At 31.2% G+C, this 26,990-nt stretch overlaps 1 protein-coding gene and 1 long non-coding RNA gene across 3 annotated transcripts in view; both read left to right on the top strand.

Annotated features, from left to right (window-relative positions):
• The first annotated feature begins 9,092 nt into the window (after positions 1-9,092).
• On the top strand, positions 9,093-12,721 carry LOC134685989 (uncharacterized). Its single transcript, XR_010101497.1, has 4 exons — positions 9,093-9,153; positions 10,907-10,991; positions 12,044-12,200; positions 12,673-12,721. It is a non-coding gene; the product is annotated as an uncharacterized LOC134685989 (long non-coding RNA).
• Positions 12,722-25,535: 12,814 nt separating this feature from the next.
• Positions 25,536-26,990, top strand: part of LOC134686720 (angiopoietin-related protein 7-like) — a 31,473-nt gene continuing 30,018 nt past the window's right edge. Inside the window, exon 1 of one of the 2 annotated variants that reach the window (XM_063546421.1) lies at positions 25,536-25,679. The gene's annotated coding sequence lies outside the window, so the exon portion shown is untranslated. The remainder of the gene's footprint in view (positions 25,680-26,990) is intronic. The other variant, XM_063546424.1, reaches the window with a different exon arrangement.

The raw sequence follows: 26,990 nt of genomic DNA, 5'->3' as shown, positions 1-26,990 counted from the left end.
CGTACAGAAATACAAAGTTTTAGATACAGGTTCAACAATGTATTGATTGGGATTGAAGATTTTGGAGTATGTCCGTAAACAACAGTATTTAAACTACATCTAACAGCTGGTTGAAAAATATCATTACAATTGATCATAACGAATGCTAATAGTTACAAAAAGGATTATATTTTTCCTGGGTGTATCTCCTGATTCTGTATCTGTGGTATATTTATTCAGATGTAACGGAATAAATAAACATACATAAGCTGTAACTTGCATTGGTGTATTCATAGATTGACATTGTTTGTTTCTCCTTATTTTCTAATCTTAATCAAGAAAATGAAAATAACAGTAGGGATTTTATGCAAGCCACACATTTAAGATCTACGGATTTTAAAATTTCAGCAATGTACATGGCTGCATAATGGTAACATGACCCTAAATTAGTAACCAAAATTCGATTCACAAATAAGAAGAAAAATAAAGATTGCATATCAATACCTCTTCCATTACAGTTAATAGAAAAAGAAGACTTGAGGTATTATTACTCAACTGGTTTATATACAAACAAGCATTTTTAACAACTACAATCAAAACCAAGGAGTAAACAAAGACTCACAAAACCAAAGAATATTTACATCAACAATTATAAATAATAAGTGAGTTATATCAGGTGCTCCGGAAGGGTAAGCATTTCCTGCACCGTATACGACACCCGTCGTGTTATTTCTTTGTTCAGTTCGGTAATAAAACTGTAATTATATATCAAGTGAGCACTTGTTAATTTTTTAGATCGAAAAGGACAATAACTAATAACAATACAATTGCAGTAATATTACAATCAAAAGTATGGAAGACGTAAAGTCAATGTCAAGTTCTCCGGTAATGTAAAAGTACCTAAAAAAAAAGAAAACTCGATTATTCTAATGATATGCTGTCCATTGCTTTAACTGTATTATTGTATATGTAATTCTAACGTTTTGTACTAAAAATTGCACATAATTTATATGGTTAAACGATTAAATAAACGATTATATAAACGATCACCCCCAGTTTTTGGTGGGGTTCGTATTGCTTAATCTTCTGTTTTCTATGTTGTTTCTTCTGTGCTATTATTTGTCTGTTTGTCTTTTTATTTTAGCCATGGCGTTATCGGTTTATTTTCAATCTATGAGTTTGACTCTACCTCTGGTATCTTTCGTCCCTCTTTTATCTTCCATTGGTAAATATTGTACCATATCGTACCAAAATGATAACCATAGTAAATAAAGGCAACTGTAGTATACTGCTGTTCGAAATTCATCAATCGATTGAGAAAAAAAATATGGGTTACAAACTATAACTGAGAGAAACAAGTCAAGTAGAACAGGAGAGTTACGACACAACACAAACCCTAAAATGCAACTAAAATATAACAAAGGCCATTTCCTGACTCTGTACAGGACATTTTAAGAAAAAATGGTGGATTGAACCTGCTTTGATGGCATTGATAAATATAACATTAACATGACAACATTACATGACAGGACTACAATACAATTAAATGGGAGAAAAAAAGTACAGATACACACACAAATTATAGCTATCAAAAGGTACGAGGCTTATAATTTAATACGCAAGACGCACGTCTCGTCCACAGAAGACTCATCATTGACGCTCAGATAAAGAAAGTTTGCAAGCCAAAACAAGTACAAAGTTGAAGAGCATTGAGGACCAAAAGTTCCAAAAGTTGTGACCAATACGGCTAGTGTTATCTGCCTGAGATAAGAACAACCTCATTATTTAGAATAATTCATACTTTTGAAAACAGTAAATTTATAAAAATTTCTTTTTAATAGATATACATGTTAACACCGAAGTTGTCAATAACTACAGAATAAAAAACAAATACGTAAAACAACGTAAATCAGCATAAAAAAAGACACAGCAGAACAACGTATTATATGTTAGTCCATGAGATCGACGTACAAAAGTGACGTCACATTTAAATTTCTAAAAATTTCGAAAAAATAGGATAGAGTTGAAGATAAGGTTTGTAATATTAACATTAAATGTTGTAAAAACAATGAAAATTACAAAATAACATTTGCGATTTTCCCCCAAAACAGTTGAAAGTATTATGGGAAGCTGACAGTGGAAACTGTTCAAGATAAGATCTGGCCTTTAGGATTAGAAATTCAAATATTCACATTTTCTCATTGTTGATGGCCGTACGGGTGCCTATAATTGCTTACATCCACTTTGTTTGAACTTTTTTGATAGTTGTCTCATCTGTAAATCTCCTTATATTTATACAAAGACCGTGTTTATAAAAACGAGAACTTTACGCTGTGGATGTTAAGGAAAAGGGAAACCATTGAGTTCAACATCCATATACAAAGTTCACATATGCATATCATAATTTTGCTCAATTTGATTTCTTCAGTATCAAAAAAGGACTATGTGGGGAGAATGTCTGTTTGACCCTTTTGTGCACAATAACGTCTGATCACAATGAAGCATTCATTGATATCATTATTCAGCATTCAAACAGTGCTTTACACTTTCCCTTTTAACAGTTTATCCTTTTCTGATCGACCCTCTTTGTTCTCATAAACCAAGTTGATTAACCGTTGAATATGTTATTATACTTAATCGGGATGAAATATTTTACACTTCAAAAAACCTCAAAAAAGCTCCAAGTATCAGTTTACAGGGGAATCGAACTATGTGTTCGCCTACTATGAGACCGAGGAGTCATCAGTGATAATAGTATGTAAGTATTTTTATTATATACTGTCACTAGGGATCAACATACCAAATTCGTTTGATTTATATCTGAATCTTAATTTTTGACTGTTTTAAATCGGTAAAGAACTGATAAAAAATAAGACCTCATCTTTGAGCAAGATACACTTCCTCTTAAACTGGGATGACGTTGGTACGCCAAGAAAAATTGTATGGAAAGGAAGTATTTATATGATACATTTTGTTTGTTTATTTCCACTTCATTAGATAATGTAACGGAGATAAAAATACATTAGTTTCAGAAACTTGAAACGACATGTTATTATGGTGATATTAAAGATCCCTGAGATTTTCACTTTTTCTATAATGGCTTTAAAAAAGAAAAGTCCAGAGCTTACAATGTACCTGGTACTGGATTATTTCTTTATCAGATCTTTTTATCGCATTCAAATAATATTGCACTTTGAATCATTTCAGTCATAGGAATCTTTTGTATTTCATTTTTATTCAGTAAAAATCATTTGTTGATAAAATGTACATGTGTAGAATTTGAATAAAAGATGTTATTTGAGAATCCAGTCTACTGCAATTAAGTGCTTTCAAAATAAGTAAACGAATATACTACAAATTAACTAAAACATTCGACGCAAAACTCACAAGGAGATCGCAAATCCAGGTAACGGCCTCGCACGTGCTCAACCCCTTCAAGATGGTAGGAGCGCCAAGGAGTGCACCACCTTAACACTTCGAACTTAAGTCATGAAACTGGTGCTACATGTAGCGAAAAGGACAATGTACATATAAGTGCCAATGAAGTTCAAATAGTAATCTTATAATTGATTTGTCTGATTTTAATTTAGTGAGCAACACTATAATGTTATAAACTTAATTTCAAATTATTATAATACAATCATAGAGATATAACACCAAGTGATATACCTGAAGGGGGTTATACATGTACTGATGAATTATATGATCAGATCAATATGATATTTAATGTTAGATGATGAGAATCCAAATGCTCTAAGCAGAGAATCTTGAGATCTGTCTCAGGCAAAAGCTACAAATATTCAAAACATAAATCTCATTTACATAGATATAGGAAGATGTGGTGTGAGTGCCAATGAGATAACTCTCCATCCAAATAACAATTTAAAAGAAAAAGTAAACCATTATTGGTCAATGTACGTCCTTCAACACGGAGCCGTGGCTCACACCGAACAACAAGCTATAAAGGGCCCCAAAATTACGAGTGTAAAACCATTCAAACGGGAAAACCAACAGTCTAATCTATTTAAAAAAAAAACGAGAAACGAGAAACACGTAAATATTACATAAACTACTGTACATCAGATTCCTGACTTAGGACAGGTGCAAACATTTGCTGCGGGATTAAACGTTTTAATGGATCCAAACCTTCTCCCTCAATAGCATAAAATCAATTGTTGTGGCTTAAAACATAAGTTACAATACCCAGAATTCGAAAAATTATTACAAAAACATGAAATTTTATGCTTTGTTGAGTCCAAAACTGACGATACGGATGAATATACCGGGATATAAGATAAAAGCCAAAAATAGCCAAAAATAGACGTAAGACATCTAGAGTGAATTCCGGTGGTATTGTACTCGGTTTGAGGGACAATATTTCTGCCTGTATTCAAGTTAATTAACTCATCATAGATACCAGGAATTAATCTAAAATATAGGCCAGACGCGCGTTTCGTCTTCAAAAGACTCATCAGTGACGCTCGAATCCCAAAAAGATAAAAAAAACAAAAAACAAATAAAGTACGAAATTGAAAAGCATTGAGATTAAAAATTCCTAAAGGTGTTGCCAAACACATCTAAGCTAATATATGCCTGAGGTAAAAAAAGACTTAGTATTTCAAAAAATTCTTAATTTTGTAAACAGTTAATTTATAAATATAACAATATCAAAGATAATTCATGTCAGCACAAAAAGTGCTGACTACTGGGCTTGTAATTAAGACAAATAGTAAATTTGTACTATGGTTTAAAATTTCAAGATTATTCAAAGACGGGGATGTTATTCTCGGTGTTGTGTAAATACCACTAGGATAGACTGCTTTTTCGTCATCTGATGCTTTCGGTGAAATTAAAAGAGAGTACCTAGAACTCTCACCCAATTATGAAAATATATTTATGGTCGGGGATTTTAACGCCCGCACAGCCAGTGAGAAAGATTATATTTTTATTGACGAACATGATAACAATAATGAGTTAGAAAGTGTATGTGCTAATGATGTATGTAACCTAAGCCTTTTTAATATACCACTTTTATAATATACCACTTTTATAATATACTACTGTTTATGTAATATTAATTTTATTGCAAACATTATTAGCTTGAACGTTTCAGAATTTTCGCATTTGTATTCAGATGTAAATTGCCCATTGTATATATGTTTGAATTGAAATAATTCTCTAAATAAAGACATTGAACAGAATAAATTTACTAGTCAATCAAATAAAAAAGTTAATAAATGGGATCACGAAAAGAAACCTGAATTTAGAGAAAATTTCAATTTTGAAAAACTGGACAGTTTATTACATGATTAAGTAAATGTAAATCTGGAAAGTATTAATGATAACATGATAAACTCTTTTGTGAATGAGATCGGAGTAATCCCTGTAGAATCCGCAAGGAATAAGACTAGCTAAATCGAAAAAATTAGCATTCAAAAACAAGGGAGATAAACCACGGTTAAAACCTTCAGTGTAAATTTGAATGACAGAATTATAGAAAACTTAAGCGCAAGCTGAAGGCGAGGCCTTCGCCTTTATTATCTAGTAAAGTTGAAGAATCTGAGAAAAGGTCATGGACAAGGCTATTAAAAAAGATAAAAAAGATATGACTCGAAAATTGAAAATTCTTAGATCTGAAAACACCAAAGAGTATTGGAAAATTTTGAACCAACGCGAACATTCAAATCAACCGAATATTAATTTTAAGGATTTAGTCAATATTTTCAAAGAGCTAGATTCAGGTTACTCAAATCAAATTGACTTGCCAACTTATGATATAAATTTGATGAGTGACCTGAATAATAATTTGAATAGTCCAATTACGGAAGAAGAAATATTAAAATGCATTAAGACTTTAAAGAATAACAAAGCTTGTGGTGATGATATGATTATTAACGACTATATTAAGACTTTTGGCGATTTTTTTTATTGAGGTTTATGCTGCATTGATTTTTAGTACTGCAATAGTACCAGCTGCAGTATCTTGGGTGATTGGAACGATCAAGCCATTTTATAAAAAAACAAAAGCAATAAGTTTGATCCTAAAAACTATAGACCCACTACTATTGTAAGTTTGATGGGTAAATTATTTACAGCTATTTTAAGTAATATACTTGCAAAGTTCTCTGATGAAGTTTTATTACTCAATGAAAATCAGTGTGAATTTCGAAATGGCTACTCAACTTGTGATTGTATCTTTACATTCCACTCTTTTTTTTGAAATTTTGAAATTGAAAAAGAAAAAAATGGTCTGTGCTTTTATCGATTTCGAGAAAGCATTTGACACAGGGAATAGAGATGCTTTATGGATATAAGATGCTAGTAAATAATATTAATGGTTATATGTATAAAATTATTCATAACATGTATGCTGATATAAAATCATGCTTGTCATACAATGGTCAGAAATCTGATTATTTTCCAGGCAACATTGGTCTACGCCAATGACAGAATTTATCCCCTTTTCTTTTTTCGCTTTATTTGAACGATTTGGAAGATTTCTTTTGTAAAGGGAGTTTGATAGGTTTAAAAACTATATCAGATGCCCTAGAAGACGAACTAGATATATATATATATTAAATTGTTTGCAATTCTTTACGCAGACGTTACCGTATTATAATGGCTGAATCAGCCACAGAACTTAATTTGTTATTAGAAAAACATCGAATCATATTGTAATGCTTGGAAAATGAAAGTCAATGTAGACAAGACTAAAATCATGATTTTTTGCAGTGGTAGACAACCTGTTAATCTTAAATTTAATTGTGGTAACTCTGATTTAGAAATTGAAAAGAGTTTAATTACCTTGAAATTTATTTTTTCTAAAAATGGCTCATTTAAAGCAAACAAGAAGCATCTCGCAAAAAAAAAAAAAAATCGACGAGAGCCATGTATGAAGTTACCAAAAAGGAGACAAATCATGGCTAATCGTTAAGCTGTCAACTAAATTTATTAAATAAATTGGTTAAACCAGTTTTACTGTACGGCTGTGGAATTTGGGGATATGGAAATCATGATATATTAGAAAAAAGGGACGAAAGATACCAAAGGGACAGTCAAACTCATAAATCTAAAACAAACTGACAACGCCATGACTAAAAATGAAAAAGACAAACAGACAAATAATAGTACACACGAAAGATACGAAAGGGTTCATTTGAAATTTTGAAAACTTCTTCTACAATTTAAATCTTCTACCCCGAATTGTGTAATATATGGAAAATTAGGACGTTATCCTACTAGTTTAGATATCAAGGTTCGCATTATTTCATACTGGGCGAAATTGATTTTTAGCAAACACAGTAAATTATCAGCAATTGCATACAAATTAATGTTTAGTTTATATCATGGAAATAATGTTTAGTTTATATCATGGAAATAATGTTAAATATTATTGGATGAAATGTATAGAATCTGTCCTTAATAAAACTGGTTTATCTTATGTATGGTTAACTCAAAGTTGTATAAATGAAATTTAGTTAAAGAATGTTGTAAGTACACCTCTACACGATCAATTTAAACAAACATGGTACTCAGATATTCAAAAGAACTCGAAAACATTAAATAATCGCCTTTTTAAAGAACTTTTCGGATTTGAAAAGTATTTAGCCATTTTGGAATTCCGTGATATTTATACTTTATGTCAATTTAGACTCATTAACCACAGATTACCTATAGAAAGTGGAAGATGGAAAAAAATCAAAGAGATAAAAGAATATGTAAACTATGTGACCTTAAAGATTTTGGAGATGATTTTCACTATGTAATGAAGTGTAAATATATGGCTATAGAAAGACAAAAGTATATTGCTAAAAAGTATATTGATTATCCAAACATAATTAAGGAAGTAATGAATATGACAAAACAATCATATTTGAAAAAAGCTATGTACATTGACAGTTGGTTGATAAATTATGTATTTTGTAAACATACTGTTTGCTAATTGTTGACGGCCGTACGGTGACCTATAGTTGTTAATTTCTGTGGGATTTTGGTCTCATGTGGACGGTTGTCTCATTGACAACCATACCACATCTTTTTTTTATGTTCACGATGTACAAAAAAATCTATTTTTTTTTACCTTGGGAATGTTGGAAGAGAAAACTATCAACAATCCAATAAAAAAGACGTTTGCTCCCATCTCAAAGATTTGAAATTATAAGCTCTGTAAAACGAAAAAAAAAACGCTTAATAATTAGAAAACACGTATGTTAAAGAAAGAAAGTTTAAACATGCTTTCTATTTCTTAATTTTTACTTTTTTCAATAGATGTCAATTCAAATAAATTAAAAAGGAATGAAATAAAAAACACGTAAAACTTACATGATTTTAACTGAACAAATCATAAATGTTTATACTAAAGTACATGCCCGTAAAAGGAAATAAGAAACTACAACACCAGTAGCACGTTGTTGTATTACAGATAGTTTCGTTACAGTCATCGATCTTCTCTGTAAACTTTGCACTTGGATGGTTTTAGAAGGATAAGCTATATATCTTCATTTAATCTAATTTTGTCCCATGAAACTTGAAAATATTCATATCAAAATCCATGATTTCCCATTAACTATAAAAATTTCAACTCAATATGTTCTCCCCGCCTTATGCAAAAACAATATATGTCTAATACGTAAGTACTACTGTATACTTTTAAAATGTCAAAAGTTTGTATGACTCCATAAACAGATTGATAATCATTAGTTTTTAGATATCTATAATTTAAATCTGTTGTTTTTTGGTTTTTCGTCGTTTGATGTTTTTTTTTTGCCATTCTATTGTCAGTTTGACAATTCCTTTGGTTAAAAGATTTACAGAATCTATGACCTATGTTTCCGAAACAGAACTTAAATGGGCTTGGTTGTTTTTGAAGGCCGTAAGGTGACTTATTGTTTTGTTTCATTTTGGTTCTTATTGAGAGTTGTCTCATTGGCAACTATACTAAATTTTCTTTTTTATACATTGTATTGAATAATATGTTGTTTTTCAATTAAACAGCCATACATCTGTCATATTATAAACACAATTTACTTTGATGAAAATTGTATACTTTCATATCACAAAAAAAACCCGGAAGATGTTCATCCGTTTCCGTTGTATCACGGTTATTCGGATTTAATATTTTGTTACTTGTACATCTGCAGCTGCCTTACGAGAAACAAAAAACATCCAGAGCAAGTAAGTTAATGTTTTTCCAGTATGTAAAAATACATTAGAGCTTTTACTTTTGTAAAGATTCGCAATTACTATTAAATTTGTAATTATTTAGATTTGTATTAAACCATACTCACAATATAAATAGAAATAATCTTTTATACAAATGATTATAGTTTTTATTAGAATCTATTTCAAATGATTGCTTACTTTATAGAGTTTTTGTGGAATTGTTTGTCTTTAGTTGTTTCCTTTATGCTATGATGTTTTTAAGTAGATATATTAAGATGTGGTGTGAGTGCCAAAAAGACATCTCCCCCTCCAAGTCATTATTTATAAAATTGAACACCGAACAGTAGGCTATAAAGGGGCCAAAAACAACTTATGTAAAACAATTCAAGCAGAAAAAAACAACGGTCTATAGAAAAACGAGAATCGAGTAGCACTTTTGAACCACATAAAAAACCGACCGAAACTGAATATCATACATTACTCTTTGGTATCATTTACCTCCTCTAGATCTTATAATTAGCTGTTGCAGGTGGTTGATTGACAAATGTTTGCAATAAAATGAAACACGAATTAAACGCTATCTGCCACATGTTCAATCTGAACACAATAGTAAGAAGACAAAAGATGTATATTCGATAAAGTCAACAGTATTTTACCGCTGTTCAAATGTCATAAATCCATTGAGAGAAATCAAAACCGGGTTAAAAACTAACTAAAACCGATGGAAACACATCAACTATAAGAGGAAAACACTAAAATAACAGAAGAGAAATACCGAAGTGCAAAAATAAAAAAAAACAAAAGACAATGCAACAGGGTATCACAAGCCAAGTAGTCAGTACTTTTTGTGCTGACATGAATTGTCATTGATATGGTTATATTTATAAATTGACTGTTTACAAAATTTTGTAATTTTTTGAAATACTAAGGCTTTTACTACCTCAGGCATAGATTACCTTAGCTGTATTTGGCAAAACTTTTAGGAATTTTGGTCCTCAATGCTCTTCAACTTCGTACTTTATTTGGCCTTTTTAACTTTTTTGGATTCGAGCGTCACTGATGAGTCTTTTGTAGACGAAACGCGCGTCTGGCGTATATACTAAATTTATTCTAGGTACCTATGATGAGTTTATTTATACACATAGAAATAAAACTATAAGATAAGAAATACCATATACTTGACTTGGTACAGAACATTTTATGAACAATGGTGGTTGGAAACTGGTTTTGTGGCTAGCCAAACCTCGAGCTCTCTGACAATGTTAAAGATACCGCTAAATTGACAACATTACATGACGGAACTAAAGTACACACACAGGACAGATACAAACATAAATAGTAAATATAATAGTACATTTCCAAATTGTTAGCATCAGAAAAACAACGAATAACTAAAAATGAATTTCAGACAGTACACAGAACAGCTTAAGGACTGATTCAAGAGCAATCAAACATAGTTATTTTATACCAAATGTTGAATTTTAATGGTATTTTTGCACACTGTATGATTGTTTTGTTACGTATTAAGCACTTACTATTTTCGAATACGTTTCGTCTAAACAACTCACGTATAAAAAGTAGTCAATCAAATGCAAAGGCCTTTAGTTAAAAAGTGTAATTTCTTGTTTACATTATATCATTGTACAACTATTTCAATTATTCTTATATGTTCTGTAAGAGCAGTGTATTCAATCATTTGATTATTCATTTTGATTTTCGTTTTATTTTAATATTTTTTTTATCAGTCTTCTTTGCTCTTTTACAGGATTTTATTTTAGATTGACCTATTCTATTAAACATGAAAACTGTGATTCTTTTGTTTGCCTTATTATGCTTTGCAGCTGTTGAAGGTAACACCCATTTATGTTTATATCTATAAATTTACTGTTAACAAATTTTAGATTTTTTTGAAAAAGTAAGGCTTTTTTTTACCTCAGGCATAGATTACCTAAGTTAGATGTATTTGGCAAAACTTTTAGGAATTTTGGTCCTCAGTGCTCTTCAACTTCGTACTTTATTTAGCCTTTTTAACTTTTTTGTATTCGAGCGTCACTAATAAGTCTTTTGTAGACGGAACGTGCGTCTGGCGTATATACTAAATTTAGTCCTGGTATCTATGATGAGTTGATTTATCCTCGTTATGTGACTATATATAATATATTTTGCTACAAAAAAATGTAGTTTTTATTGTCCTGCATTCTGTCTATATTTATATTTTGGTATTGCACAATGCTTTTATAACTGTAAACTTGTTGTAGGTGTATTAAATAATTTTCTCGCTTAGGAAAACATGGTACATTGAATATATAAGTGTTGTAATTGACCTTAAAGCTAAAGATCACAGCAATTACTCTTGTTGAGTTCACTGGAATATTATGAGATGCTATTATTTATTTCAATTTGGATTATTTAGTCACATAACATCGTCATCGTTACTGTAAATTGAAATTAAAGAATTTGTATGGGCTTTGTTCGTTTTTGAAGGCCGTATAATGACATGCATTTGTTAATTTCTGTGCCATTTGGTCTTTTGTGGAGAGTCTTCTCATTGACAATCAAACCACATCTTCTTTTTTATATTTTCACGAGCCTATTTTGTTTCTTATCTTTGAGAATGGTGTGTATAAAATTAGCATATTTAAAGTACCAAAAACAATTATCTCAGTTCGGTGCCAAATAAGTACCAATTGTCTGCTGAAATAATAATCTACTAAACACAACATTTAGGGACACTTACTTTTCATAAATGAACACTATCAATTTCCATACTTATATACCTCTTCGAATTTAATTTACTAGTATTTATAAAGATGCATTTACCTCAATGTAATATAGAATTAAATTTCGTTTTCTAAATTCAATGTAAAAAATAATTACATTTTATGCTCATTAATTAACATAGTTGCTGATGCTGATTATGGGTGTCCATTCAAGCAGACAAAATGTTACAAACATTGCTTAGCTAGGAGATGCGGCGGAGAATTTTGTGGTGGATGGTTTGGCATAAAGTGCAAATGTACTCGCTGTGGCCGTTAACAAACTGCAGTTCTACGAAAAATGTAAGCGTACATCTTTGAAAGTTATATATAATATTTGTCTTTTCACACGTGTTTTGAGTATTTTTGAATTTGCAATTTTAATAAACATTCAAATTACATAATATCAGGCTCGTGGTCAGTGTCCGACCATGGAGACATATGAACTGAACAATGACAGCTGAATTATTTCGATTAAATATTTGTTAAATTTGTTGTAAATATCACCATCTTTTTTCAATATGATATTGAAAAAAGATGAACATGAAAAAATACACACACAGATACATCGGATATGGCTTACAAATTTACAAATTTGTATATGACTTTTGTTTGTTTATTTATTTCAATTAGACATTTTGCTTGTCAACAATCCATATGTGTAATATTTGTTTTATAGACGTTTGTGTATTAACATAAAAGTGTTTGTATATTAACATATACATGTAAGTTTTAATCACTTTGACATTCATTCAAATATTTTCTTGTATTGTAGGGTGATTGACAGAATTGATCTACAGATCTGGTTCTCGTGTTTATATAATCATATAAAGATTCATTATTGTCAATTTTTCAATATCATACCAACTTGAATATTATACTGGTTGCACTAAATTACCCTTATTTTCCAGTGAAACAAAACAACAACAAAGAATAACAATTTCAAGTGTCAACTAAATCTGGTAATTTTACTCCTCTGACATCATACAACATTGTACAATAATGAGTATAATCAATACGTTGTCGTGGACGTTGCATAAACAAAATGGTCAGTGCGAAAAAACAAGATGCAATTCAATTCAATTTCTACTCTATTGAAAAGTACATGGAAAACTAATTCAAGAATAAAGATATTGGAGAAAACATTTACTGGTGATCAAACAACACCAATAACAAACTTGTGCGCAAGGCATTCAAGAATTCATTTGATGTTCAGTCAGTTTTTGAACATTTGTCTATATTTCAATCCTAGATTAAATATTCTACATCTTTCTCAATAGAGCAAAATGTAGTTTTATAAGTGACATTCACAAAGAGCTTACTAGGTGATTTACTATTTTCTTTTGCTTATGAAAAGCATAAACTATTGAGCACAAAAATAGACTCATAATGTATTTAAAAAAAGCATTACTATTGGAAACCGCAAAAAAAAAAACTAACCCCAAAAAACAGAAACAAAGAACAATTTAGCGCAGAAAACTAACGATTTGGTAACGCCTTCATTATATTTGAAAAAGAGCAATCTAACAGTCGTTAGAAGGCTTGCTAATTAGAAGAAACAACCAATCCTAAAATTCTTGATAAAGTTTTCAAAAGTACATGCATGTACCGATTGACAAATACTCAATATTAACAATGTTAAAATGATATCTCTTAACATGAACATGATGAAGTTGATTACTGAACGTTTTTCACTGACTTTTATGCTATATTAGATATGGGAGGTTTTGCATGAGTGCTAATGAGACAACTATCCATTCAAGTCACGCTTTATGAATGTAAACCATTATAGGTCAAGGTACTGTCTTCAACACGAAGCCTTGGCACACACCGAACAGCAAGCTATAAAGGGCCCAAAAAAATAACTCGTGTAAAACCATTCAAACGGGAAATCCAACGGTCTTATCTATATAAGAAACGAGAAACGACAAACACTTATGAACCACATTAACAAACGGCAACTACTGAACTTTAGATTCCTGACTAAGGACAAGGGCAAACAGTTGAAGCGGGAATACACGTTTTAATGGTACCAAACCTTCACCCTTATCTGAAACAATAGTGTCACATCACACCATAACAAGACATTTATAGACATATATTCGCATTTCTGTGGATCAGTAATGTCAATGGATAGATACACAGACAATTATATATTCACTTAATTTAACGTAGCTTATTTATGTGTGCTATGTGTTTTGTTCACGCATCGTTGTATAAATAACGGAAATTGATGAAACTGTCGTAAAAGTAAGAGGTTTAACGCTATAAAAACAGGTTCAATCCACCATTTTCTACATTTGAAAATGCCTGTACCAAGTCAGGAATATGACAGTCGTTGTCCATGCGTTTGAAGTGTTTTGTCATTTGATTTTGCCATGTGATTAGGGACTTTTCGATTGAATTGTCCTCGGATTTTAGTATTTTTGTGATTTTACTTTTTAACACTCTTTGTTAAAAATGTAATATGAAGACAATTCATAGTTTTATCGTGTTTGTTTCGGTCCAGTGACAACACATTCAGAGTACACACAAATAAACAATAAAGTAGGGTGACTTAGGCGTGATCACCATAGTTTACATCGAACTGGACTTGGATCAATATTAATTTTATCACGATTTCTTATCTGAATTTAGAAGTCCGAAGTATTTATAGTCAACTGTGTTAATTCATCATATTGTCTTTATTTGCCGTCGTTTTACCATCAATGTTTCCAAGCTGTAGCTAAAAGAGGGACGAAAGATACCAAAGGGACAGTCAAACTCATAAATCTAAAATAAACTGACAACGCCGTGGCTAAAAATGAAAAAGACAAACAGACAAACAATAGTACACATGACACAACATAGTAAACCAAAGAATAAACAACACGAATCCCACCAAAAACTAGGGGTGATCTCAGGTGCTCCGGAAGGGTAAGCAGATCCTGCTCCACATGTGGCATCCGTCGTGTTGCTTATGTGATATCAATTCCGGTAAATAGTCTAATTCGGTAGGTCACATTCATGACAGGGAAGAGGATTGTAGTTACGACGTAAGGAACATATCCGATATCATTTGTGAAACGGTTTTTCCATAACGGTCAACCAACTCGTGATGGCGTCCGTAAAATTTACGAAGGGATGATTTCAACTTCACCATTTGAAACTCTTGGTTTATTAGCTTCCTTGTGAGCAGCAACCCTCTATCAAGAACATCATGATAGGAAATGCCAGCATTCTAAAGGTTTCTGGTTTTCTATAACATGTATATGATTTAACTGTTCGGAAGCTTCCGAAACATCACATCTTATTATATTTCCACATGTTGATGTATCTTAAGTCATAAAGCAGTAGTTTACGGATATACAAAATATAATAAATACAATAAAAAGATTTAAATCAAAGTACATGTGAAGAAGGAATTTGCATGAAGGCAAACTGAAGCATCGACAGGGTGCAAAACCTCAGTCTGAGTTTGTAACCCGGATTTGTGTTCTCTCAATCAATTTATGACTTTGAAAAGCGGTATACTACTGTTGCCTTTGTTTAGTCAAAATGTTCACATTGGAGGAATATGATATAATCAGTAAAAATGAAAATCAGACGATCATGTTGTTATCAATTGACCCAAGACCGACAAAAGATGTTCATATAAACATCACAAACACTCTTCCAATCCTTTATATCACCAACCCAGTAGTCAGCACATTTGCCTCAGGCATAGATTACCTTAGCTGGATTTCGCAAAACGTTTAGGAATTCTGGTCCTCAATGCTCTTCAACTTCGTACTGTATTTGGACTTTTTAACTTTTTTGGATTCGAGCGTCACCGATGAGTCTTTTGTAGACGAAACACGCGTCTGGCGTATATACAAAATTTAGTCCTGGTATCTATACTAAGTTTATTTACTATATGGATGTTGATCAATATTGGAAGCCGTATAGTGATTTATATGTGCTTTCAAATACGTCAGTTGGTCTGTTATGCAGAGTTGTCTCATTCACCTTTAAAACACAGCTAACCAATTTTAATAATTTACACAGTTGTTATCGAACTCATAAATCGAAAATAAGTTATACTACTGGACGGATTATAACATGCGCAACGCAACGGGAGCAACATGATATGTGGATCAGGATAAGAAAACCCTTTCGGAACACAGGAGAACACTCCCTGGTTTTGGTGGGGTTCGTGTTGCTTAGTCGTTAGTTTTCTTTTTGTCTTTTTTGGTCATTGCATTGTCAGTTTATTTTTGGCATGCGAGTTTCGTATCCGTTTGATATACTTTTCCTATCTTTTTTCGAATTAATTCAGACCAAATTTAATTCATTTTATACTTTAAATCAGTATTTATGTATTTCTTCGCCACGAACATTGATGAAATTCAAACTTTAAGTGCACCTTTTCTCTTTTATATATAAACTATAAGACTTATTGGCATGTACATTCGTTATGACTTTTTCATTATTGATTTAAAACCAATTAAATGACTTTTAAAAGTGACACTGTCATGTATTTTGTAGATTCTCAATCATGAATTACACATTGTTAAACATGCATGATGTTGTCGTTGTTTAAATATTGATTATCACCCCATAGTGTCAAATATTTTAATTGATATCTTTATATATAGGGACAGCTCTTGCGATATTTATTCAAATAATTTATTTAATTTATTCACCATATGCCAATTTAGAAAATCTTCATATTAATATATTCACTATCTGTATAATTTACATGTATCGTAATAGATTTTGCCTGATATTTATACGTTTTCCCCCCAATTGCTTAAGGTTTTGATTAATTAGATCAATCAAATGAAATATAATGTTTGCAATATATCTTCAAATTAAAAAAAAATAATCCCGAATAAATGCTCAATATAGATGGTTATCCCTCCAAATATAAGTTTAACCGTTCATTGTTTAGTTGTAGTATATCTTATTTTATTAGCATAATGACAAGAATATTATAATGACGTATGAAACCTTGGCCTAAATCATGGTAATTATTTTTACGAATTCAATTACGCAATTGAAGTGACCTCCAGTCTTAATGTTAAGTTTCTATATTGAACTTATATTTTTAAAATTAAACATAATATGTTTAGAAACATACAAGATTGTTACGTCTGAAGGAATTTTTAACCGTTTTTGGCAGAAACGTACTTAAATACCTATATTCATTTGTATTAAACCTGAGGCATTACCATTATTAAGGTAAACGTAACATTATTATATTTATTTTTAAGCACAATTTCATTGACATTATTGATAAGTAATTGACATAGCAAAAGGAAAATTTAGCACTAAGACTGCAATACATTTATGTTGCTAAATATGACGCTAATAAAAAAAACCCAACACCAACGAGATCTCGAAAACATACTGACAATGCTAAGGCCAAAAAAATTGAAAAGTAAAATAACGACACCAGCCCGTCTCAAAACCATTGAACCGCTCAGCTGCACCACAAGCGGACTCTACTCTAGAAGTTGCACCTGTAGTTTCAACATTACGTGAAAATAACACAAATCAAATGGAGAAAACATCACGTAAGGTTTATAGAACTAGAAGGGGTAAATTGCCAAACTATAGTATATACGATCTTCTGATCAATTTATCAACAATTTCCCTATAAATCTAAGTGTAAATATCTTCACCGAAAGAAAATATCACCTACAAGTAACTGCGTCGTAGATACAATGTATCTATTGTTACAAAGTTAGCCTTGTCAACAATTTCTCTCAAAAGTATGGTTTAACAAATATTAGACAATTACTAATTACCATTATATTCTGATCAGCCAAGTTGATTAATAAGCAAAGACAAATCACCACACAAATGTTTAACAATAAACTCATCATTGATACCAGGACTAATTTTTTTATATACGCCAGACGCGCGTTTCGTCTACAAAAGACTAATCAGTGACGCTCGGATCCAAAAAAGTTAAAAAAGACCAAATAAAGTACGAAGTTGAAAAGCATTGAGGATCAAAATTCCTAAAATATTTGCCAAATACAGCTAAGGCAATCTATGCCTTAGGTAATATTTCAAAAATTCAAAATTTTGTTAAAAGTTAATTTATAAATATAACCATATCAATGATAATTCATGTCAACACAAAACTGTATATTCATCATTATTAGTTAGAAACCAAACTGAGTGCAGACTTCGTAAAATCATATATCAACGAAAAGTGTTACCAACAAAATTAAATGAGTCCATATAGCATAGTAACCTGTGATTATCCAGTCAACGTATTGTTGAAATTAGTTAGGAAAATAAATTAGGACGAATACGAACGCCAAGTGACAAGAATATATCATAATACACACATTGGTGGACAGATGTTTGGACGGACTTACAATGGTCAAAGGCAGTTTCTATTTATATATCATGGTCTTACAGAAAGAGTAAAACATAAATCTGTCATTCTAAAAAGAATGCACATATATAAAACCTTTCTTTTAATTTAAAATTTAAATCCTTCTATGAGAAGAAGATTAACATTTAAATATGCGAACTGTACTGATTATTGTTTGACAGCTACTCAACAGATGTCATCAAATATTTGACGAAGATCATATTCGTATTTTCTTTTTTGTTCATTGTAGGTTAACATTTTGAAAAACGTTAAGGCAAATGATTTTTTGCAATATATACAGGTCAGTGGATGTGTTAAATGTGTAGGTTTTATATTTTTACATAAATGTTTCACAATTTTTAAAAGTAAGTCAAAATTCAGTAAATCAAGCAACATTTTAGATAGAAACTCCGAGTTCCATCAAAGATAATTGGTTATTTGTTTTACCTTCGAATACTAGTATTTGCTGGTTGAATAAACATTCTTTGTTGGAATAAATGCTATTTAAAAATTTCAGACTGAACGGTGAACCTGGAAATGTGATATATGTTTGGCTATTTGTTGCCATAGCAATGGTTTATTTTAACAAAAAAAAACCATGATTTCCAGTACTTTTTGTGAATTTTTTACTTTAAATTATGATTAAATGTTTAATACAGTTTTATTTTTTTTTGTCAATTGCATACACTATTTGTTAAGAACGTCTTTTTACCAATTGCTGCATACAAATAATTACTTGTTAATTACAGACAGAAAACTTTATCCTAAGATTCAAAATATTCAGATTGTAATATTTTGAATCTTAGGATAAAGTTTTCTGTCTGTAATTAACAATTAAAAGGAATGAAAAATTCGTTATTGTCCTATGTTTGGTAAATTATTTCTATGCAGCAATGGTAAAAAGACATCAGTTTTGACTATTAAAATCATATATAACAGCCATTATTATTCAATACATTTTTGAATATCAACAAATATTAAACATATTTATGACCAAAAAGGCCAAAGATAGATAACTGGTATGATTTGTCCAATTTTTACACTATGCTCAAATTTTGAGTCTTTGACCAAACAAACAAACAAACTGCATGCTTCTATACATGAAGATAGACGAAACAGAATATGGCCACTGAACCCAAATGACCAGCTGTAGGTCTACGTGTATGGTTCATATATAAAAAATAAATGTGGTTATGTAGACCTGTAAAATGAAAATCTTTCGCATACTTAAAATCGGTTTAGTGAGATCCACCAAACGAATGACAGAACTGAAGAGTTGTCACGGTCAATTACCAAATTGATGGTCGCAAATGCAGTGTTACTGGCGAAGCGTAGAACATCCTTAATAGTTCGAACAATTCGAACAAACCAACGATCGAAATATGATACTTGAAATTTAGAGGTCAAAATAAAATGTTCAATAAAAAGCAAGTATCAAAACAATATTTAAGCTGTAGATTTTCTATAGTTTAGACAAAGAAGTGGAGGTTGATTTGTCAAATGCAATGTAAACCACATTTTAAGTGAAATTTGAAAAATAAGCATCTACAATAAACAACTGACTTTATTCTTCTTATATTTAGATCATGGAATCAAGTAAACCTGTACGATGTGGACCTTGTAAACAAGATAAAGTTAGTACTACAGCTGACATCTGGTGTTACAACTGTGATGAAGGATTATGTTCAACATGTAACAGTCATCATAGAAGAAGTAGTTCTACAGGTGATCACACGATCATCGATATACAAACCTATTAGAGATATAAACATCAAGTGAGCTCTGTAAAAACAAAATGTGACGCCCATGGTGAACAGTAAAACAGGTACTGTCCCAGTCATTTAATGCCTTGTTGTCATGAATGTATTTCAAGTCATCATTCAAAATGTGCTGGAATAAAACGTTTATCAAGTGTAGTGGATGAAACCAAGATAGAACATTCAAAAGAATCTGTAGATAAAGAAAGTACCTCCATCCTTCATTTCTTTAATAAAATGACAAATGAAAAATCAAGAAATATAACGAAAGGGGAAGACCAATATGAAAACATTAAAGAATCAATCCGTAAAACTCGGAGGGAAATAAATCGACACTTAGAGCAACTAGAGAAGACGCTGTGCAAGGAGGCTGATACTATATCGGGAGAAATCAGAACTGAAGGGTTTTATAGCTGAAATTGAAGAAAAAAAGAAAAAGGTAAAGAAAATGCAGTTGATTTGCACGCAGGCACAATACGTAGGTCAAAACTACAATCATTTTTTATGGATACATATTATTGAACAAAAATATATCCATATCGCGAATATGTTGAAGATGTGGAAAGCAATGAGGAAGGTAAACAAGTTGACATCCAAATTAAGCGAAATTATGAGACCGAAAAGATACTCATCCAATTAAAATCACTTAAAAACTTTGGAGATGTGGATGTGGTTAAATCGGATAGAACAAAGAGAAGAGTAACACATAGGAACAGGACGGCGCAAGTAAAATCACGAGAACTATCTAACATACACAACATGACAATGAATATCTTTACAAAAACAAAGATTAACATTGGGAAATTGATCAGTGACATGATTTGCCTGACAAACGAAAGAGTTTTAGTGGTTGAAGAAAAAGGTAAAGTCAACCTACTTTCTTCTGATGGTAGACTTCAGAAACAGTTACCAATATCTGATAAGCCCTTCAGTGTTACACAGATCGACCAGCATACTATTGCCATAACTTTTCCTGATAGGAAAGACATTAAGATCTTCAATATGGAAGCAGAAACAGTTACCAAAATTAAATCATTAGACAAAACTTGCATGGGATTATCATTCTTCAATAATTCTCTTGCTGTTGGTTTGAATAAAGATGAAATCCGCATTATAAACTTGGAAGGAAATAAACTCAAGTCAATACAAGTTAAGAGTATATCATACCTAGAGTACCTTATGTACTGTCATGACAGAGTTATCTATTCTGACTATGAGGATAAATCAGTATACTGTGTTGATGAATCAGGCGTGCAAATCTGGAAATTTGCGAAAGATTTATTAGGACCACATGGACTTTGTACAGATACATATGACAACGTTATTGTAGCAGATTGGAGGTCTCAAAGAATAATAGTAATATCTAAAGATGGACAGTATAGTAAAGTATTGCTAAGTGAAGAGGATGGACATCAAAATCAAAAATGTCTTTGGCATAATCATAATGAACCGTACGGTTTCTTTTGTGACAGTAGTGGGAGATACTTAGTGAAATTCAAATTTTCTAATTAATGAATATAATAACATTGATATTTTTGTTTTTTTCCAATAAGAATACAGTGTTTCATGAATTAAAATAAACAGGAATTGATGTTTTGAGTTAAAGGTTGCACTTGGACTTGAGTTTGGCAAACATGTATCGATTAGAGTGTATCACTAAAATTACTATCAAATTATGGTATTTATTTAAATCATTTTCTAATAAAACAACATTTGTAAATAAACAGGTTAATAATAACACGGACCATCCAACTAACAAAAAGGAATCATACAATATATACTATGTAGTGGTTGTAATGAATGACAATATATAAAATTATTTTTAAAGTCTTACCAATGAGACAACTATCCGCCAGATTCCAAATATCGTGGATTTATGTGCAACAATGGGCTACTGTATGCCTTAAATAATGTGAAAATCTGGAGCGTAAGGTCAATTTAAAAACCCAGATATGACAAAAAAAAAACGATGTTACTGACACAAACGACAAACATAGAATTGCATGCTCAGAATATTAGACAGACATTTGCAGAATGTGGTGGGCTGAAACATGTTTCTGAGTCCTTTACAGTTCAAGCAATTCCCTGTGTGTTTCGATGTCACCTTGATTTATATACAAGATCGACTTATGAATTTGAACATCAGTACAGCATTGTTGCGTATTAAGTTTAGTGTTTTACTGGAACAGTTTTTCAAATGTGTAATCGAAAGTCGGTCAGTTAGAGTGCTAAAATACTATCTAATGAATAAATATATTTATTAAGAGAAGACACACATTTATAGAGATATCTTAGACCACCTAACATACACATGCTTGTGTATTATGTGGTGGCTATAAAGAAATATGGGACCATCTAAGGACAAATCTTTTGATCATACGATGATTTAATGTATTCCTGATGGTATGGGTTGGTTAGAAAAAAAGTCCTTTCCATACTGAGCACATCTTTTTCGGTATATTGACGATGTACTCTCTCTTAATAATAATAGATTCAGTGATCACTTACATTTAATATATCCAAGTGAACTTGCAATTAAAGATAATACCGACACAGATAAATCTGCTCATATTTTGATCTTTTTCTCGAAATGGCTGCTGATGGTAGGTTGAATACCAAAATTTATGACAAACGCGATGATTTTAATTTTCCTATAGTCAAATTTCCATTTCGTGTAGCAATATCCAAGCGAAACCAGCATATGGAGTATATGTGTCTCAATTGATACGTAACTCTAGAGCTAGCTCAAAGTACGTTGATTTTGTCGATCGAGGAATACTGCTTTCCTAAAAGTTGCTAAGACAGGGCTATGCATCAATCAAATTTAGGTCATCACTGAAGAAATTTTACGGTAGCCATCATGAGCTGATTGACCATTATGACAAAAGTGTGTCAGAAATCATATCTGATATTCTTCACCAGTCATAGTAACCTGCCATCATTACCGAACTGAATAAAGAAATAACACGACGGGTGCCGTTTGCGGTGCAGGAAATGCTTACCCTTCTGGATTACCTGATTTCACGCCCGGTTTTTAGTTGAGTTCGTGTTGTTTCTTAATTATAATTCATATCTGTTGATGTAAATGTCCTTTAGTTTTGTGAGTCTTTGTTAACTCCTTGGTTTTGATTGTTATTGTCTCTTTGTCACACTTCTGTTGGAACTGGTTTTTTTTAATAAATACTCTTATTTATTTTTCATTCATAGCTGCCGACATCAAATACGATTTAATAATCATATGCACGATGAGTGATATTTGAGGAAGATCAATCCATATATAGGGCTTTAGGAAGTATGTTTCCATACTTTTTCTCTCAATTTCATAATTTAGACTATAAGAATGGAATTTGCACTTCGTTACTCGTAAAACACATGCAGTATTTGGATACAAAGTCGGCAATTGCTATGGCTAAAAGAGAATTAAGTTATAGATAATGCATATTTTAAGGTTTTTCTTAAAACAAGGAAGTAAAACACATGCAGTTAATTGGCTAAAGGGGGACACCAACGTGTCAAACTCTTCAACATTCCGATACCTTAAGCTTTATATAAGATTGATGAAAACTTGAGCACTTCAAATAATGATGTTATGTATATGTCAAACATATATTAGTGAAGATACCACATCATGAAATAAATTAAGCCCATACAATCAAATTCTAATAAAATAAATGATAAATGAACATTAACACCTAAAAAAAAACAATAGATGCATAATAAACATTCTACTTTATACATTTTTTTTATGGTTAATGAAGTAGATAGTACACTTTGACTACATGTGTTTCTTGTTGCGACATGATTCGCATTCAAATATTACACATATATTTCGCAAATGGGATCTTTGACCTAGATGATTTCGTTCTGAATCGGAGTTTGAAGTATTGCCGATATTTTCATTCATGAGAGTAAACCAATGACAGAGAATTTTACTTGTGGTGAATTTTACAATTCCTTTAACCAGACCACATAAAGGACATCTACCGTATGGTAAAATTGACACGAAAATACAAAATGAATACAATATAGAGTATATGTATACCGTCCCTGAATGCATACAATAAGGCACACTAAACGTTTCTGAAAAAAACATTCATCGAAACAATTTTGCTTCATGATGTGCAAATCAAAACATACAAAATGATTGAAATTATTACAATATAAAGGATATTAAAGAAACTAAAGTATTGCACACATAACAAGACAACAGTGCCTTTAATATGAACTACATCTGAATTTAATCCTCCTTATTTTTTGACAGAATTCATGAATAAGGGAGGCGAAAGAAAGTAAAACCAAACTCATAAGTGTAAAATGAACTGAAAATACTAAGTCTTAAAAAAGAAAATAGATAAACATGTGTACACAAAACACAACATATACTGAGCCCAAAAAAAACCATTTTTTTTCTGCATTTTTTTTTTTATTAGATATAATTGATGTAATCCTAAGGTTCACCTGTAATTTTAAACAGTCGTACTTGTTTCCTGGTGATTGATTTCCCGCCATTTAAGCTCTGTACGTGTAATTGATGATTTACCTTCAGTACCTGTACTTTTAAAACGACATTCTAAAATTATTTTTTACTATCGTTCAGAGACACACCATTGGTAAGAAACACATAAACGTTCGAAAAAATTGCATGGGGCGTCAACCAGGCCTCCCCGATGACCGTCAGAAAGCTTTTGAAATGAATGATGCCGGAATGTGTGTTGCTGACGTCGCGGCTCGATTTCCTGTGCAAGAGTTTAAAGACTAACAAACAGATAATTACATATTGCAAGTGGACAGGATAGGTAGAAATCTCATAGACCACAACAAACAAACGTCAATGGGAGGGGCACTACTTTCGCTTTACGTCAACACGTGACAAGTTTGTTCCGGCCAATTGAGTAGTGCATTGACTGAGGGAAGCTGCTGGGGTGATTGCCAATCCTTCATTAATGCACGTGCAGCATGGACGAGAAACTGATTTTGAATATCACTATACCCATTTTCGCATTTTGACCCTACTGCGCTCAATAAAAAGAAATGTCTAATGAATATGAGTGATTAACATGCATGTAACGTCTGACATGTCATAATTCTGATTTGTAATTTTGTAATTTTTATGTTGATATGATTTTGTAATAAAATAAAATGTTAACTCTTTTTGCTCAGTATATAAAAAACTGACCCCGCCAAAATCTTGTCTACATAGTTGTTTTGTCATAATTTAACTTTATGTTACTAGATTTGAAAAAAAAACCTTTCCTAATTTGCTATAGTTTATAAGATAGATTTAATGGTTAATGATTAAACCTCTTTAAAATTGTATAAAAAAAATGTTTAACATTCGACATTTATAGAAGTTGATTGATCAAACCAGTTAAAAGTTTGTTCTATCTAATTCTTGATTAGCCTTTTAGTGAAATAAATACTGAAATGACGTAATCATCCTTGACCGACTTCATGTTAAGTGATTTTACTATTGAAATTACGCAATAGAAATAACATTCAATCTAATAATAAAGTTTCTATAGTACACTTATATTTTAAGATATCATGATCAACAAGCTATTTTTAACAACTGAAAAAGTCTTTAAATTTTGGTAAACATTTCAACGGCAACTCCCTTGAATGCATAATTATATTAATTTGTATTCAGCTAGACGCCTTATTATCAACATCAAGGTAAGTCGATATTTTTATATTTGTTAAAAGACTGATATTTCGTATTCGTGTTATATATCAAAGATTCTTTGACAGACCTAATGAGAAAATACAAAACTTAATTAAACTGACAGTAGCTGAAAAATAAATATGTCTAATTTGACGCAAAAAAAGACGGGAATGTTTTTATATGAAAGGGGAGCACATGCATTATATACATTTCCGATTTAAATTATCAGTTTTCTGTTTAACTTTGTAAAAATATCAAAATGTTTTTTACTAAGCAGAATTGTTTGGGTAATTAATTTTTTTGGGGGGGGGAGGGGGTTCCCATATAAGCACCTGGTATATTTTGTAATATCATTCTGTTAGTCCTATAAACAAGACAAAATAAAATGAGAACAAGTAGATAATGTGGGTTATACAGACGAATTGATAACTGCACGAATTCATAAGAAATCGCGATAATAACTAATTCGTTTTTTGCCATAAATCCTCTGATTTTATATAAGTCAAAGAAAATAGGAAATCTTAAGAACAGTGGTCAAAAGTAAACGCTTCCTATGATCTCAGCTTTCTTGAGTTGGAACTTTCAATTCTGATCTGATGCTGCATGTATCCTGGATACATTTTGAGGTATAAAACGGCAATCCAATAATTTCCTTTTATCGTATTAATAAGAATCGCAACAATTATCGATCGGTATGTTCATTTGTAGTCAATCATGTTCGTTCATTTAATTTGAATTCTTTTATTTTATTTTATATCAAAATGGTAAAGTATATGCATTTAATTTAAAAAATGCATGTTCTAACAATATAAATTTTAAGGTAACTTTTAATAAAAATCGTCCACAATCAGAATTGTTCGGTACGTACGTTAAGTAAACAACTATGATCCTACTCTCAACGAATGATCCTTCTTGAGTTTCTTTTTGTGCTAGACATGATTTATTCAATGTATTTAATACATACTGATCATGCGCTGTATAAGTTGTGAGTTGTGCGTATGTACAGTATATGGAGATGGATAGGATGGTCAGGGAGTCGCAGGTATGACACCCAATGACTTGTCCGGGAACATAAAATCCTAAAAAACTTTAAATTGAATATCTACAATTTCATATCATAAATACCATGTCTGAATGTGTCGAAACTATTTTTGACTCATTATTGGTCTGCTTTGTTTGGTTATCCTGTATATGCAAGTCAAATTTTGAAAATATAAATTTGGATGGATTTTTTTTATTATTAAAATTCGACTTTTCATTACATTAACAATAAAATTATAATCTTTGTACTATGTTAAACTTCTATAATATCTATTTTAAAG

Source organism: Mytilus trossulus, chromosome 10 (assembly GCF_036588685.1).
Source record: "Mytilus trossulus isolate FHL-02 chromosome 10, PNRI_Mtr1.1.1.hap1, whole genome shotgun sequence".
NCBI lineage: Eukaryota > Metazoa > Mollusca > Bivalvia > Mytilida > Mytilidae > Mytilus > Mytilus trossulus.
The sequence above is the reverse complement of the archived record's forward strand: the minus strand, read 5'-3'. Positions and strand labels throughout refer to the sequence as shown.